The following is a 17,545-nucleotide window of genomic DNA, read 5'->3' as shown; positions in this document are numbered from 1 at the left end:
AGCCTGGTGAGCTTATAGGGTTTTCAACCCGCAATAAATAATTATATTTACTTTTACCAACCAACAATAACCCGATTACCCATTCCTGTTATCCTCACTTTATGTCCCTAAAACAACATCTATTACAAGGGACCTAATCTAGGATTTTCATTGGGATGGACATTACTGCAAAGGGGCTTCCTTACCAATAAATGTCCTAAAGGCAACCCTGAGGGGGATAGAGTACACCGGTGAACACATCGTTCACAACACCTATAGGTTATGAGCCTGCTAGCGTTCCACATGACTGTCTAGAAAGAGTCTGTGGTCGTTATTCATACTCTGATGAATAACTAGATCAACAACAACAACATCAAGGCCTCTCATCTGTTTATCACACATCAACTATCTACCCATGTTCTACCCAACATATTAGTAGATAAAAAATATATATTTTCATACATAGTTTAAAAACCTGTATAGCATTCTCATTCAATACATATTTCAAACAACAAATGAGACATAAACACATAACACGTATTTCATAGATAATAAATCATATCTATGAGATAGAAGAAAGTGAATATACATTCACACATATAACAACAAAATATACACATAACACGTATTTCGTATAAAATACTTCATAATTATGCGTTAGAAGAAGATAACTACACACTCACTTGATCAGAAGATGATCGTACAACACTACGACTTGTAGAAGTAGTATTCTTCGGTAGATCTGGAAGATCTTCACAAAAACCGAGCTCCTCGCGGGCAAAGCTTCAGCTTGGGAATCTCACTTCTCGGGATCTTCAGGACTTCGGAACTTGCTTCGGGACTCGGGAATAATATAGGGGCTTCGGGATATGATTGGCATGCAAAACGATGCAAAACTTAGAGAGAAAGGAAGAAAAATGTCAAAATAATCGGTTGATCTCAGTTTCTATTTATAGGCTGTTGGGTCTGGGATTATGTTGGGTGTAACTCCAAGTACGCTGGGCGTACTCATTACGCTGGGTGTACTTTGACGTCACTGCATGCGTCATTTGGTGGCACTTGAGTATCGGTCAGGCAAGTTGCACTCATCCGAGTACGCTGGGCGTACTCAAATTACGCTCGGCGTAATTTGACTTGTCAAACTTCAAAATTGCGTAACTTTCGCATACGAGCTCCATTTTTGATGTTCTTTATATCCACGCATAGGTCAGACCATACTCTACAACTTTCATTTAGACTCCATCAGATAATTTTGATTTTATTTTTATTATATTATTTTTAGTAGGCCGGGACAGAAAAACTTTGTTAGAAATTCATAACTTCTTCGTCTGATGTCCGTTTTCGTCTGTCTTTTCACCAAGGCACTGCTATCAACGAGATATTCGATTCTCGTTTAGATTGTTTCGGTTAAAACTCTCTCGATCTCAATTCGAACTTTTAGGTTGTATACAGCTAAGCTGAAACTTGGAAAAATTATAACTTCCTCATACGAAGTCAGATTAAGACGTTCTTTTTATGCACGCTCTCGGTTCAACATTATCTACGTCTTTCGTGTTGATCACTAAGGCTAAATATCACTCTTTCATAAATTCACTATTTACGTCACGCTGTGCCACACCGGTTTTGTCGTGAAACTTCGACAGGTCATAACTTCTTCGTTATAACTCGGATTTCAGCATTCTTTATATATTCGGAAACCTCGTTTCAACTACTACAACATTATCCATAGATATCAACTTTATCTAACATTTCATTTTGACGCTTATTTTTATTGTTAATTCAATTAAGACACACAATTAAGCACATAACACATAATACTCAAATAATACATTCTTATTATTTCAAATGGGTTCAAAGGTTAACCTAGACTAATATATTGCAAAAAAATGGCAAGCCCAGAAACATGGGCGTTAAAATTCTCTCCACCTTAGAATGATTATGTCCCCGGAATCACACATCAACAAACAAATGCGGATATCGACTCATCATGTCACTCTCCATCTCCTAGGTGAGATTTGGCCCATTCGCATGTTTCCAACGGACAAGCACTAACTTAACCATCTTTCGTCACAACTTCTTAGTCTTTCGGTCAACGACTGCCTCTGGTTCTTCATTCAACCTTTTGTTCTCATCGATTCTCAACTCCGATAGTGGAATCATGTCGGGAACTTCCCCCGTGAACTTCCTTAAATAACATACGTGAAATGTGTTATGAATCCCATTCAGTTCTTCTGGTAGTTCGAGCTTGTAAGCTTGGTTCCTAATCCTCTGAAGAACTTTAAACGGTCCAATAAAACTTGGACTTAACTTTCCCCTTTTACCAAATCTTATAAGTCCCTTCCATGGCGAGACTTTAGAAAACCGAATCTCCAACTTCAAAAGTCATCGGTCTTTGCTTGTTGTCAGCATAGCTCTTTTGACGATCCTGAGCGGCTAACATTCTCTCCCTAATTATTTTCAACTTTTCTGCAGTTTGATGGACTATCTCCAGTCCCATAAACTGCTTTTCCCCAGCCTCAAGCCAACAAGACGGCGTATGACACTTCTGTCCGTACAAAGCTTGATAAGGTGCCATCTTAATGCTCGAGTGGAAACTATTATTGTAGGAAAATTCTACCAAAGGTAAATGTTCATCCCAATTACCTTGGAATTCCAGGGTACATGCTCTCAGCATATCTTCAAGTGTTTGTATCGCCCGTTCGCTCTGACCATCAGTATATGGATGGTAAGCTGTACTTAAACACAGCTTGGTACCCAATTCCTCTTGTAGACTTTTCCAAAATCGTGAGGTAAAACGGCTGTCACGATCTGACACAATCGTTAGCGGAACACCGTGAAGCCTCACAATTCGCTTCACATAAGAATTCGCAAGCTTTTCCATAGACCATTTCTCCTTGGCTGCTATGAAATGTGCACTCTTAGTGAATCGATCAACGACCACCCAAATCATGTCGTGACCACTTTTCGTTCTGGGCAGTTTAGTGACAAAATCCATAGCAATGTTTGCACTTCGTGCCATAGAGGTAATGCCTCCATATTTTTAGAGCGAAAACTACCGCTGCCAACTCCAAATCATGAGTCGAGTAGCTCTTTTAGCTGTCGAGATGCATACGCGATCAACTTATCTCTTTGGGTCAAAACACAACCCAATCCAACACCAGACGCATCACTATAAACAGCGAAGTCTTCAACTCCATCGGGTAGAGATAAAATCGGTGCCTCACATAACTTCTTCTTTAGCTTCTCGAATGCTTCTTTATGCTTATCACTCCAAGCATATGTAGCTCCTTTGTGGGTCAAAGCTGTTAATGGACTGGCGATCAAAGAAAAGCCTTGGATAAACCTTCGGTAGTATCCGGCTAATCCCAAAAAGTTTCGGATCTCCGCGGGACTTTTCGGTTGTTCCCACTTCATTACAGCTTCAATCTTTGCTGGATCAACCATTATCCCCTCTTGGTTGACCACGTGACCCCAGAATTGGACTTCTCGAATCCAAAAACCACATTTGGAGAACTTAACATACAGTTTCTCCTTCTTCAAGACTTCCAAAACTTCTCGCAAGTGTCTGCCATGCTCCTCTTGGCTTTTCGAGTAAATCAGAATGTCATCTATGAACACTATCACAGATTTATCAAGGAACGGATTACAAACCTTATTCATTAAATCCATGAATGTTGCTGGAGCATTGGTTAGTCCAAACGACATAACCAAGAACTCATAGTGTCCATATCGTGTTCTGAATGCAGTCTTTTCGATATCCTGCTCTTTCACCTTTAGTTGATGATATGCTGACCTTAGGTCGATCTTTGAAAAATAAATTGAACCTTGTAGTTGATCGAACAAGTCATCAATCCTCGGCAACGGATATCTATTCTTTGTTGTTTCCTTATTAAGCTCTCTGTAATCGATGCACATCCTCATACTTCCATCTTTCTTCTTCATGAATAACACCAGAGCTCCCCAGGGTGATGAACTAGGTCTAATGAAACCTTTGTCCAATAACTCCTGAAGTTGCATCATCATCTCCTTCATCTCCGTCGGTGCTAATCGATAAGGTGCTTTTTCTATTGGCGTGGTTCCTGACAACAAGTCGATACGGAATTCTACTTGCCGATCAGGCGGTAATCTAGGAAGATCTTCGGGAAATACTTCCGGATAATCACACACCACGGGAATATTCTGCATCACCTTCTTTTCCTTCTTAGCATCGATCACGAATGCTAAATATGATGTACACCCCTTGGTCAAATACTTTCTAGCTTTCATTAGGGAAATGATTCCAGAATTCACTCTGCGTTTATCCCCATACACCATAAATGACTCTTTCCCTGGTGGGTTCACTTTCACTATTTTCTTCTTGCATAAAATCTCGGCATCATTGGCGCTAAGCCAATCCATTCCCAACACGATGTCGAAACCATTAAGTTCGATAGACAATTAAGATGTTTTTCATACGACAACTAACAGGTACAAACTTGCCACTAGCAACTTCGACTAATAAAGCATTATCTAGTCTGTCGACAGGCAAAGCTAGTTTTCTACCAAATTCATGCGATATAAAGAGTAGTTGGCTCCAGAATCAAATAAAATTTAGGCAGGCAATTTGTTAACGAGAAAGGTACCTGAAGCGACATCAGCTTCATCTTTAGTAGCTTCCAGTGTCATCTGGAATGCTCTCACCTTCGGCTTTGGCGGAATGTTGGGTTTTGCTGCCTCTTTCTTTTTCGGACAATCTCTTGAGATGTGCCCTTCCTCACCGCAACCATAACAAACTTTCTTGGTGATGGTACATTCGTTGGCATCATGCCCTGGCTTTCCACATTTGAAGCATGTGGTTTCCCCGCCACACTTCCCATGATGCTTCTTCTTGCATTAGTCGCACCATTTCATTTCGCCTCCTCCACCTCCTCTCGAACTAGACTTCGAGAATTTACTTTTCTTGCTAGACCCCGAGGGTCCATCGATTTTCCTCTTTTCACCAACCTCTGACCTCTCCAGACCTTTCTCCCTGATCTAGGTCTCAACATTTCTAGCAGCCCAGATGGCGGCTTTCAATGTGGTTGCTTGCTTAACCATTGGACCATAGTCCGCTGGTAGTCCGAGGGCAAACTTGTTGACCTTAGAGAGTTATGTTGGTAATAAATATGGGATAAGCTTCATCTTTTCTATGAAACTAGCATCGTATTCAGTAACGCTCAACTTCCCCTTCTTCAAATTTTGAAACTCGTTATTGATTTCCAGAAGGTCCTGCTCGGAGCAGTATTGCAGTTTCAGTTGTTCCACAAAGTCTTTCCAAGACATTTTGCGCGCTTTTCCCTTGGGCATAGAGTTAGCTAACAACTTCCACCAACTCAACATGCCAGATTTTAGCAGAGGGATCGCAAGAGCGGTCTTCTGCCTGTTGCTGCATTCGCAACTTTCAAACATTGTCTCCATTTCGGAGATCCAGTCCATAACTTGCACCAGCGTCAGACTTCCGGATAGACATGGTGGTTTGGATGCCATGAAATCCTTGTACTTACACCCACACCCATCATTTCCTCCATACTGATTGTTGTGTCTAACCACCGGTGGGTCGTCTTGACCAACGATCCCACTAAAGTTTCCTCCTTCAGACTGCCCTCCATTCTCTTCGGGCTCTTCCACTTGAATTGATGGTTCTTCACGATTTTGCCTAAGCAGACGTCTTGTTTCCTCCATCTGACGATCCAACATCGTTTGAATCATCAATTGTACACCAGCCATTGTTATCGGCTTAGGTGCTGCTGCTACGATAGGTATTTGCTCAATCAGTGGTGGTTGATTCCTGTTTTCATCCGCGTTTCCCACTCCACTCCTCGTTCTCACCATTTTTCATCTATACACCGAATAAGGTGAAATTAGATCCTCATTCACGATAGATATTCAAATCATCCTTATCACTCTGAAACGTTTACATGTTAGTTGTAATATCGTATCCATACGCTTAGAATCCTACACACATAAGGTTTCTAGATCCGGTCGGCAACAGACCATAGATCCGAACAAATAATATCATGTATGGCAACATATAACATTTAGCACATAAAAGCATTTTAGGCAACTTCCTAAAATAAACTAGTGCTCGTGTCTAAAATACCACAGACACATATCTGACAATTTCACTTAGCATTCTAAGTTTAAGTCTAGAAATCCTACAAATTCCTAGTTCTCTTAAACTAATGCTCTAATACTAACTGTGACATCCCCAAAATCTTGGCCAGAAAAGACCGGTTTCATTTATGCTTTCTAAACATTTTCGGAGTAAACTCTTTTGATTTAAAAGAGTTGCAGAATTTATTCCTAAAAAACAAAACATGATAAAATAGATTTTTATCAAAACATTTCATAAAGAAATATAATTTCATTACATAATCAAAAATCGGGATGTCATGTTCCGATACAGACCATAAAGCATAAACGATAACATTACAAGTCTTTCAACAAATATATACATATACAGACTTGTAAACAAAACAACTTGATGATTCACCCATCTTATGCCCTTGCGCCACTTCCTGTAATACAAATAAACTGAGTGGGTCAGGCTTGGGAGCCTGGTGAGCTTATAGGGTTTTCAACCCGCAATAAATAATTATATTTACTTTTACCAACCAACAATAACTCGATTACCCATTCCCGTTATCCTCACTTTATGTCCCTAAAATAACATCTATTACAAGGGACCAAATCTAGGATTTTCATCGGGACAGACATTACTGCAAAGGGACTTCCTTAGCAATAAATGTCCTAAAGGCAACCATGAGGGGGATAGAGTACACCGGTGAACACATCGTTCACAACACCTACAGTTTATGAGCCCGCTAGCGTTCCACAGGGCCGTCTAGAAAGAGTTTGTGGTCGTTATTCATACTCTGATGAGTAACTAGATCAACAACAACAACAACGAGGCCTCTCATCTGTTTATCACACATCAACTATCTACCCATGTTCTAACCAACATATTAGTAGATAAAAATATATATTTTTATACATAGTTTAAAAACTTGTATAGAATTCTTATTCAATACATATTTCAAACAACAGATGAGACACATACACATAACACGTATTTCATATATAATAAATCATATCTATGAGATAGAAGAAAGTGAATATATATTCACACATATAACAACAAAATATACACATAACACGTATTTCGTATAAAATACTTCATAATTATGCATTAGAAGAAGGTAACTACACACTCACTTGATCAGAAGATGATCAGACAGCACTACGACTTGTAGAAGTAGTATTCTTCAGTAGATCTGGAAGATCTTCACAAAAATCGGGCTCCTCGCGGGCAGAGCTTCGGCTCGGGAATCTCACTTGTCGGGATCTTCGGGACTTCGGAACTTGCTTCGGGACTCGGGAATAATATCAAGGATTTGGGATATGATTGGCACGCAAAACGATGTAAAAATTAGAGAGAAAGGAAGAAAAATGGCAAAAGAATTGGCTGATCTTGGTTTCTATTTATAGGCTGCTGGGTCTGAGATTACACTGGGCGTAACTCCAAGTACGCTGGGCGTAATCTTGTTTATGCTGGGTGTATGTTAGGTCCAGTTAGTGTTGCGTCTTGGGCTCGTTAGCTAGTCCAGTTTAGTCTCTGGTATGGGCCTGTCCATCTGTGAGTTATTTTATAGGGTTTGTTATTTATAAGATGCTTGCATGCATTATAGAACGTAAGATTTGATAGAGATTTTCATAGCGTTCATTGTACTTATCTTTTTGTAACCCTAATATCTTCTACAGCGGAAGTTCTTCATCGAGCTCTGCTGAGGATTGAGTTAATCATTCGACTCATTCAGATCCATTATTGTATTTTTATCTTACTGTTATTACTTTCTTGATTCGCCTGTTATAAGATCTAATCGATCAAGAGTTTTATAAACTTATCAATTGGTATCAGAGCAGGAGGCTGTGTAATTCATACACATCTCTTCTGTGAAAGAAGTGATTAGGGTTATTCCGCATTAACTGATATTTATTGAGCCGTCACTCCATAACTGACGTATCTCATTATTTATTCGTTTTGCCCTAATATTACATATTACAAGTCTGATCTTGCAATAGGTTAAACGATCAAGCATGGACGATTCTCAATCTAATCCTATCAACATCTCAAACAGTATTGGATCAACAACAAAGATTCCAATTCTTTACACTCAAGATTACGAGGTATGGGTGCATCATTTTGAAGACTATGTCATCGGATCTAAAGATAATGGGTATCTTATATGGGAAGCTATTGTGTCTGGACCATTTGCTCATTCAGGAACATGCAGAATCATTAAAACTCAGAAAGAGTATAATGATCTGTTAAAAGAAGTGAAAGACGTTGCTCAAGACGAAAAGGAGAAGTTTCAGTGCAACATCAAAGCATTGAGACTGATCCCATTCGCTCTTCAGTCTGACACGTTTAGGTTGGTGAGTTCCTGCAGTACAGCTAAAGAAATATGGGATCGGCTGCGAGAGCTGTATTCTACAGATGAAGATTACGAACACTCAATTCAGACCTTGCTTTTGTTTGAGTTTGGTGAGTTCAAGCAAAACTCCGATGAGTCTGTTACACAGACATTTGATCGCTTCAATCATCTTCTCAGCAAGATGATCAAACATGATATCAAAAGGAAGCTGATTGAACAGAAGGTCACCTTTCTGAATGGCTTAAAATCCGAATGGAGAGCTGTTATGTCTACAGTTAAAGCTCACGAACAATTCAAATCATATTCGCTGGCGAAATTGGTGGGAATTCTGAAATCCCAAGAAAAGATAGTGATGCAAGAGAAGAGTGTGGTCTCAAATTTGGGGTCCTTGGCCCTCCTGTCTAAAAGTAAGAATGTAGTAGAAGATGAAGATCTGAACCTGGAAGACTACGATCTAACTTCAAAAGATTATGCTATGATGGTGTCCAATCCAAAGAGGTTCATCAAGAAGAGGTTTCCTACCAATAAGAACCGAAATTGACAGGGAAGCTACAGTTCAGAAAAAGTAAGGGAGGAGCCGAAAACTGAAGAACCAAAGAAAGAGGTGAAGGTTGAAGGAGATTCTGGTGTCAGCTGCTATTACTGTGGAGGAAAGAATCATTATGCCAAAGATTGTGTTTTGAAGAAAATGGCAGAGAAAGATGAGGAGAAAGATGAAGAGGCAATCCTGATGAAAAAGCTAGAAGAGATTAAGAGAAAGAAAATTGCTACTAATCCTTCTATGAATGCTCTTATTGTACAGGGTTCGGCAGAGGATGACGAGTTCGGTGGCGTACAGGTGTGGTCGACCGACTCAGAAGATGATGAGGTGAGAAAGCCTTCGCATGGAAAGGCGTATGTCGCAAGAGGTGGTGAAAGCAGTGGAAAGTGTCTGATGGTGACTGACGTATCTCACATGAGGGGATACAATACAGATGGTGGAAATGAGGACACCAAGGAGCGAGAGGACTTATGCTTCACAGCAAAACCTCTTAGTGTGCAGATCAATGAACTTGATGAATTGATCAAGAAGGTACAATCTCTTTTTATTTCGTTTAAAATTCCACAGAAATCATATGAAAAGGAATTAAATAACTTAAATTCAAGAATCTCAAATCTGGATAGTTGTTTAACTCAAACACGGGTCACCAATTCTAACCTAACTGACCAAATAAGCAGGGTGTCATCCAAGAGTGAGGAGCGAAGGATGTGGATTGAGCAGAAGGAGTTGGAGCTGATTAAGTCTAAGGATGAAAACATTTATTTGCAAAGAGACAATTTGAAACTTTTAAAACAAAGAAATGTTTTTTGTTTGATTGCTAAAAGAATTTATGCTAACATTAGTCAACTGCATCTGAATTGTGAAATAGGGCAGAAAATACATCGCATGATTTTACCCTTCCTTGAGTTTAAGGAGGATGAAATCGATGCTGAAGCATACAGCTATGAAAGTGTTGTGTCATCTGATGATGTGAATCCTACTTATATGTACGGCCTGGACAAAATAGAATCTTTTATAAAGTCCAAAGACCATAAGGACATGCTGAAAATCTTTTGGATGAAAACGATAAGCTGAAACTCAGGACCGAAACCATACAAAAATTCGACTCATTGAGTGCCAATTTAAGTCCAGAAAATAAAATTGATGTTGAAAATGCATCTGAACTTGATGAGGACGATGATATGAGTGAAATTTTTGTAGAGGTTGAAGTTGACTGCTCTGAGTTTGTCAAGAGCGAACCCGAAAATCACAAAAATCTGATTTCTGAAAATTCTGTGGAATTTGCTCGTTTGTCCAAAAATAAGTCCCCGACTCTTGAAGAAAAGGCTGTTGTGTACCAAAAGGTGAGAACTACACCGAATCAAGTGTACAAGGTCACACGAGTAACCGAGCATCAAACAGCCGAACTCACTGCCATAGTGAATGAAGATAACGCAGATGGCTGTGATGAGTTCTTTTGGTCAGCTCCTATAAATAATGTCGACGAACCAGTTGGTCTGTCAGAATGAACGTCTTGAAAAACCAAAGGAAGATATGTACCAGAGCCGCTGAATAAGCCTGACAATTTTGACATGCCAAGCACAAGTGGCACAAAAGAAATACCTATAGAAGAAGTCACCTCCACAACCGAAACCTCAACTAAGAAGAATGAACCGGCTACCAAGAAGCTGAAACAAAAAGCTAACATCCACAGACAGCCGAAACAGGTGAAAAATCAAAAGCAACAGAGAAACCTCAGATACAAAAAGAATCTCTAAAAGCGAAAGCAGTTTTGGCGCTCTCAAAACACTCATTTCTCTTATCCCGATAAAAATTCAAAGTCAGAGAAAAAGACTTTCGGGCCACATGAGGAACAGAACCAAAAGGATAGGTTCGGTCCTGAAAGAAACAGCAACCGAAAGGACAGGTTCGGTCCCGAGAGCAGCAGCAACCGAAAGGACAGGTTCGGTTCCGAGAGAAACAGCTACCGAAGGTCCAGGTTCGGTCCCTCTAATGACCATAAACAAAAGGGTCATTTAGAACCTCAAGTCAGGAAAAACTCCCAGTCTAAATTCACTCATTCTAATTCTTCTCATTCTCAATTCTCTTCTAAACCCAATTCTGTTCCTGCGCAAAATTCAAAATCATCAACGAACTTGAAAGGAAAATCGAAGAGTTCCTCAGTCCAGGAAGACCGAAAGCAGACTAATGCCTAAACACCAAAATCTGAAACCAAAACGTCTGTAACTAACCCTATCAAAATCAAAGTTTTCACTATTAAGAGGAAAGATGAAACAACATTAATAAAAAGAACATATCTTGTTAATGTTTCTCTTACTATTCTTGTTCCTGTGAAAGACTCACGTGGACCCAAGAAACTTTGGGTTCCTAAATCTGCTTAATTTTTGCAGGTTATAAGTGACGAGCAGTTCGACGAAGAATGGTACCTTGACAGTGGCTGCTCACGTCACATGACAGGAAGGAAGGAAGAACTTAGGGAGTTTCGATCTCTTCAAAATGGTGGTAATGTCAAGTTTGGTAACAACTCCTATGGAACGATAAAGGGTTATGGGATGATAACCAATGGAGACTTCACAATAAGAAAGGTGGCGTACGTTAAAGGGCTACAACATAATCTCATCAGTGTGTCTCAACTGGTAGGAGGTACCGGTCTCAAAGTTTCATTTGACGATGAAGGTTCAGAAATCATAAAGAAGAAATCAAAAAGGGTTATTCTCAAATCAGACCGCAAAGGCGAAATGTTTCCTCTCAATCTCAAACCGATCAAAGGAAATCCAGCTATATGTCTTTTGTCCAAAGCTCATTCTGACGAAAGCTGGTTGTGGCACCGAAGGCTCTCACATCTCAACTTCAAAGACATCAACAAGCTTGTCACCAGAGGTCATGTTCAGGGTCTTCCATTGCTCAAGTTTGATCGAGAACACTTGTGCGCTGCATGTGAAATGGGGAAACAAAGTCGTCAAAGTCACCCATCAATTATAAACACAAAAGTTGTTGAATCACTTGAGTTGCTTCACATTGACTTGTGTGGTCCATCATCAATCGAAAGCATTGGTGGTAGCAAGTATATTCTTGTTATTATTGATGATTTCTCACGTTTTACATGGGTGTTCTTTCTGAAGCACAAATCTGAGGCTGCTCCTAAGCTAAAGATGTTCATCAAGCAGGTTGAAGTGTAACTGAGAAAAGTCGTTCGCAACATTAGGAGCGACAATGGACTGGAGTTCAAGAACAGAGAACTTGAATACTTTTTGGCAGAAAAAGGAACCAGTCACAACTTCTCAGCCCCCTACACGCCTCAACAAAACGGAATTGTCGAAAGACGAAACCGATCCTTGTGTGAGGCGGCCCGAACTATGCTAAGTTTCGCTTCTCTTCCTTTATATTTCTGGGCTGATGCTATTGCTGCAGCATGTTTTACGCATAATAGGTCTTATCTCAACAAACGTTTCTCTCTTACACCTTATGAGATCATCAATAACAAGAAGTCGAACGTAAAATTCTTCCATGTGTTCGGCTCACGATGTTTCATCTTCAACTCCAAAGAACATCGTAACAAGTTTGACGTTAAAGCTGATGAAGGAATTTTTCTGGGATATTCTCTTACTTCAAAAGCCTAACGGGTCTTAAATAAGCGTTCTAGGAAGATCGAAGAAACATACTATGTGACTTTTGATGATAACTACGTCAAGAAGCTAAAGGCTACTGAAGAAACAATTGGAGAGATTTTCTCTCAAACAGGTCAAGTCACTGTCAAGATTGCTAATTTGTTCGATCAATTTGTGGACTTATTCGATGAATCTGAGAAAGCTACTCTCTCGGAAGCCAAGGCAGCAGACAACAAAATCGACCATCTGAAGCAAATCGTCGAAGATGCAGCCAAACAAATGGGTGAAGGAGAACAAGTTCCAAACGAACCTTCTTAGCAAGGTACTTCAGTTGAGGGGGATAATCCATTTTCTTCAAATCAACCGAACTCACACTTTCAGGGGGAGAATTCTATTCCTGTAGCACCCGAAAGTCCTGTAGCACCCGAAAGCCCTGCTACACCCGAAAGTCCTGTAGCATCAAAAAGTCCAGCTACACCTGGGAGTTCTGCTGCACCTGAGAGCTCATCATTCGAGGGGGAGAATTCTGATATGTTCCACGATGACGATAGTCAATCTGAATTGGAAAAAATGGTCAACGCTGAATTGGATCCATCTTATGATCCAAATTATCCTCCTCTTATTAAATGGACCAGAGATCATCCTGTATCTTAGATAGTGGGCAATGTCTCTGAAAAGGTCCTGACTCGATCTCAACTGAAGGCAAAGCAATCATCTCTATTCTCCAAAGTTGAGTTCTGTATGTATAATTCTTTCGTATCAAAAGTTGAACCAAAGACAGTAAACTCTGCTCTTGATCATTCTGACTGGGTTCAAGCTATGCAAGATGAACTCAGTGAGTTTGAAAGAAACAAGGTTTGGCGCCTTATTCCAACTCCTAAAGATGCCTCAGTCGTTGGTCTCAAATGGGTTTTCAAAAACAAAATGGACAAGGAAGGCAATGTAATTCGAAATAAAGCTCGTCTTGTGGTGAAAGGATACTGCCAGGAAGAAGGAATTGATTATGAGGAAACTTTTGCTCCGGTAGCTAGGCTGGAATCTGTTCGAATATTTCTGGCCTATGCTACACACAAGAACTTCGAGGTCTACTAAATGGACGTAAAATGCGCCTTTCTAAATGGAGAACTTGAAGAAACGGTTTACGTGGAGCAACCTCCTGGTTTTGTGAATGAAAAGTACCCAAATCAATGTTATATTCTGGACAAAGCAGTTTATGGTCTGAAACAAGCACCTAGGGCATGGTATGAAACGCTAACTAAGTTCTTAAAGATGTCAAAATTCAAACAAGGTTCGGTTGACCCAACCTTCTTTCGTAAGAAGGAAGGTAACCACCTTATGATAGTTCAAATCCACGTCGATGATATCATCTTTGGCTCAACGAATCCTAGCTTAACATCTGAATTCAGAAAGTTGATGGAGACTAAATTTGAAATGAGCTCAATGGGTCCGATTAACTTTTTCCTTGGTTTAAATATTAGACAGGGACCCAAAGGCATCTTTATCAACCAGGAGGCATACACCAAGACTCTTCTTGCTAAATTCGGCATGATGGGAGACTCAAAGGTCAAAGTTCCAATGGCATTCGGCACCAAGCTCACACCATCCTTGGAAAAACCGGCAGTCGATATTACGTTATACCGCCAGATGATTGGTTCCTTGATGTACCTCACTACTAGTAGGCCTGATATAATGTTTTCTGTGTGTTATTGTGCTAGGTTTCAGGCGAATCCTCATGAACCACATATGCTTGCAGTGAAAAACATACTCCGGTATCTGAAACGAACCACCTCCCTTGGTCTATGGTATCCATCAAACTCAGGCTTCTTCGTTCAAGCCTACTCAGATGCAGACCTTGGAGGATGTGGCTTAGACAGGAAAAGCACCACTGGAGGCTGCCAATTCCTAGACGGGAAGTTGTTTAGCTGGCAATCAAAGAAACAGACATGTGTTTCTCTGTCTACAGCCGAAGCAGAGTACATTGCAGCTGCCTCCTATACGTCTCAAGTGATTTGGATCCAAAGCTAGCTCCGTGATTATGGACTCAATATGAAAAAGATCCCACTATATTGCGATTCAGAAAGTGCAATTAGGATCTGTCATAACCCAGTGCAACATTCCAAGACCAAGCATATAGCACTGAGGTATCACTTTATAAAGGATCATGTGGAAGATGGAAACGTCGAAATTCACTTTGTTCGCACCACTGATCAACTGGCCGATATCTTCACCAAAGCTCTTCCTGAAGCGAGTTTCAATAAAATTCTACAAGGGCTAGGAATGATGGAATCAGAGTCAGTACCAAAAACTACTTCTCAAAACTAAAAGTTGGAAGCGAAATGAAACGAACGTTCGGGTTCGGTTCACATGTGTGCCGAAATGAACCAAACGCTCGGGTTCGGTCCTATTCTCTTATCTTCGCTTATCACTCAAAGGTAGTTTCTTTGGCTATAAACCTTTTGTATATTTTTCAAATTTCATCTCTCTTATTTTCAAAGTTTTTTTTACTTTCAAAGTTCTCTTATTTTCAAGGTTCTTTTCTTTTTCAAATTTTTTTTTTGCAACCGAAATAGACCGAACGTTCGGGTTCGGTTCCAATTTTTTTTTTTGTCTCATTTTTTTTAAATAAAAAATTCCAAAATCTTTTTCTTTTTTTTTTAAATCAAAAACTCCAAAAACATTTTTTTTATTGTACGTTAATTTTTTTTGTTTTGTGTTTCATATTTTTGTGTGGCTATTTGTGTGGAAATTCTTTCATTAGTTAAGTGTCCCTAGAAGCATGCTGCTGTATGTGTCCAAAGCCTCACCCGATTCTGAATAATAGCCTTACTGACTTGGTATATACAAACCTTGTCTTCCCAATTAGGCTTTTATATTTATTCTAATCATGAGCTACCTTACTCTCCTCTCACATGAGATAAGAGTTTTCTGCTTGGTCCTTATTTAAATAGCAGAGGTACTTTGGTTTCTTTACACCATCTACACTACTTTTCTTCATCTCATTCGCTTCATAAACGTAACCCTTGAGACTCTCAGAAATTACCACTAAGGTTTACGGTTACACAATTTATGTGTTCATGATCTTAGCTTCGTGCCACTACGTGCTAAGTGAAACCCACAATTCAATACCTACTATGCATTGACGGTGAACAATCAACTTTGTTCTAACTTTCACTAACGAATTGCCGAACTTATCCATGGGGATGTAACATGAAATCTCTAATTTCTTTTTGTGTGATTCCTATGAAATTGTTAAATCCCATAACATTTCTTCCCTTGGAATCCAGTTTTATTTTTTCTTTGAGATTTCACATCAAATATTTTCACGATGCAACTTAGATTCTTTTCAAACCTACTTGTTCAACAGACTACATTGGTCTCACAAGTACTTCGTTCGATTTCTGTCTTATGTCAAGATCAGGAATTCAGAACTGAAGCGAAAGCCACCCAAATTAGCCTGATTAAAAGAAGCCTTTCAACACTTCTCAATAAGTGTATGATCGTCATTCAACGGGAAACCACACAAACACTTTAAGGTCTCTCTTGACTTTGAAGGAAGTGATTCGTGCCCGGGATCCATTGTTTCGTGTCTTTATTGACATCACAATTTCCCTCATATGTGTTGCTTTATTTCTTTTTCTTTTACACACTTAGCACGAAAATCTTTTTGATTTTCCATAATTCTGGTTTCATTACCTACAAGGCAATTAATTTTTTTTTGAAAGAGGTGTGGCTCACATTATTACACGTGGTCATTTTTGCTTTAAGCTGACGTTCCCTCTAAAGGGATAAGATGCTGACTCAGGCGGGAGTCCAATCGCTTTGATTTTCAAACGGCGCTTGAATGACAGGCGTGCGAAGTGGAGCCGTTTCATTTAAAACGACGCCTGATGGGAAGGCGTGTGAATCGGGACAGTTTTCTCTCTCCTGCGTAATCATCGGGGCTACCAACTATCACACATCAATCACCTTTGGAAAACCCTTCGTATTTCCTTCGAAGATTTGGGAACGGATTCTTCTCTCTCCTTTTGCCACAGTATAAAAGGTAACTTCGACCATTATTTACCTCTTTACTGCACCCAAACTTCAGAGAGCAAGAAAAGCTTTAAGTATTCTACTATTCATCATCTCTCCCAGCTTCTTCACTTCAAATGGCGGATTCATCTTCAGTTCATGCCACTTCCCACATCCTGCCGATTCGTCCTCAACAGAGTCTGATCATCGATCTTACTCCACATGTTTATGATGTCTTCATGTTCCCGATCATCGAATGCCTCAAATACTCACCGCTTGCTCCCGCTCTCACCAAAGCTGAAGCTGTTCCAATGGAATCTTTATCCCAAATCTTTGCCATAACTCATTATGATAAGTCTGTCGATAGAATTTTCTTCGACATTCTTGATCACAAGGCGTCCATCTCCAAGCAAAGATTCTGCTCACTTTTAGGGTTTGAACCAGATTCATCTAGGGTTAATCCTGAATCAATTCCAGTGGGTCACTTGTTTTCTATGTTCTATAACATGGGATACACTGAGGTGCTGACGACGGTCACCAAGTTCAAGAAATCGTGCTTGCCTCCACAGTGGAACGGGTTATTTACAGTGCTATTCAAGGGGTTATCGGAACGCAGTGCCGGTTCAGACGGAGCGAGTCGTCTATTCATCACGATTCTTTATGGGGTATACAACGGTATCAACCTGGACTATGGGTCGGTCTTATGGCAGCAACTGATTCAGAGCCTTGCATCCACGTCTCGACACTCCAAGATCTCCTACGCTCGATTCTGGACGTTGGTCACAAAATGGGTGATGGACAAGTATCACGTCCCCATTGTTTCTGATTCTCCACTATCTTCGATAGGTACTTTCCATACCACGAAGATAATTGTCTCCGATGCATCCAAATTTCAGTTCATTGGCTCCATCCCTGAGTCGATGTTTGGAGACGTTCCTGCCGACAGCCGTATC

The sequence above is a fragment of the Lactuca sativa genome, chromosome 5 (genome assembly GCF_002870075.4).
Source record: "Lactuca sativa cultivar Salinas chromosome 5, Lsat_Salinas_v11, whole genome shotgun sequence".
Taxonomy (NCBI): Eukaryota; Viridiplantae; Streptophyta; class Magnoliopsida; order Asterales; family Asteraceae; genus Lactuca; species Lactuca sativa.
Note: the sequence above shows the minus strand (reverse complement) of the source record.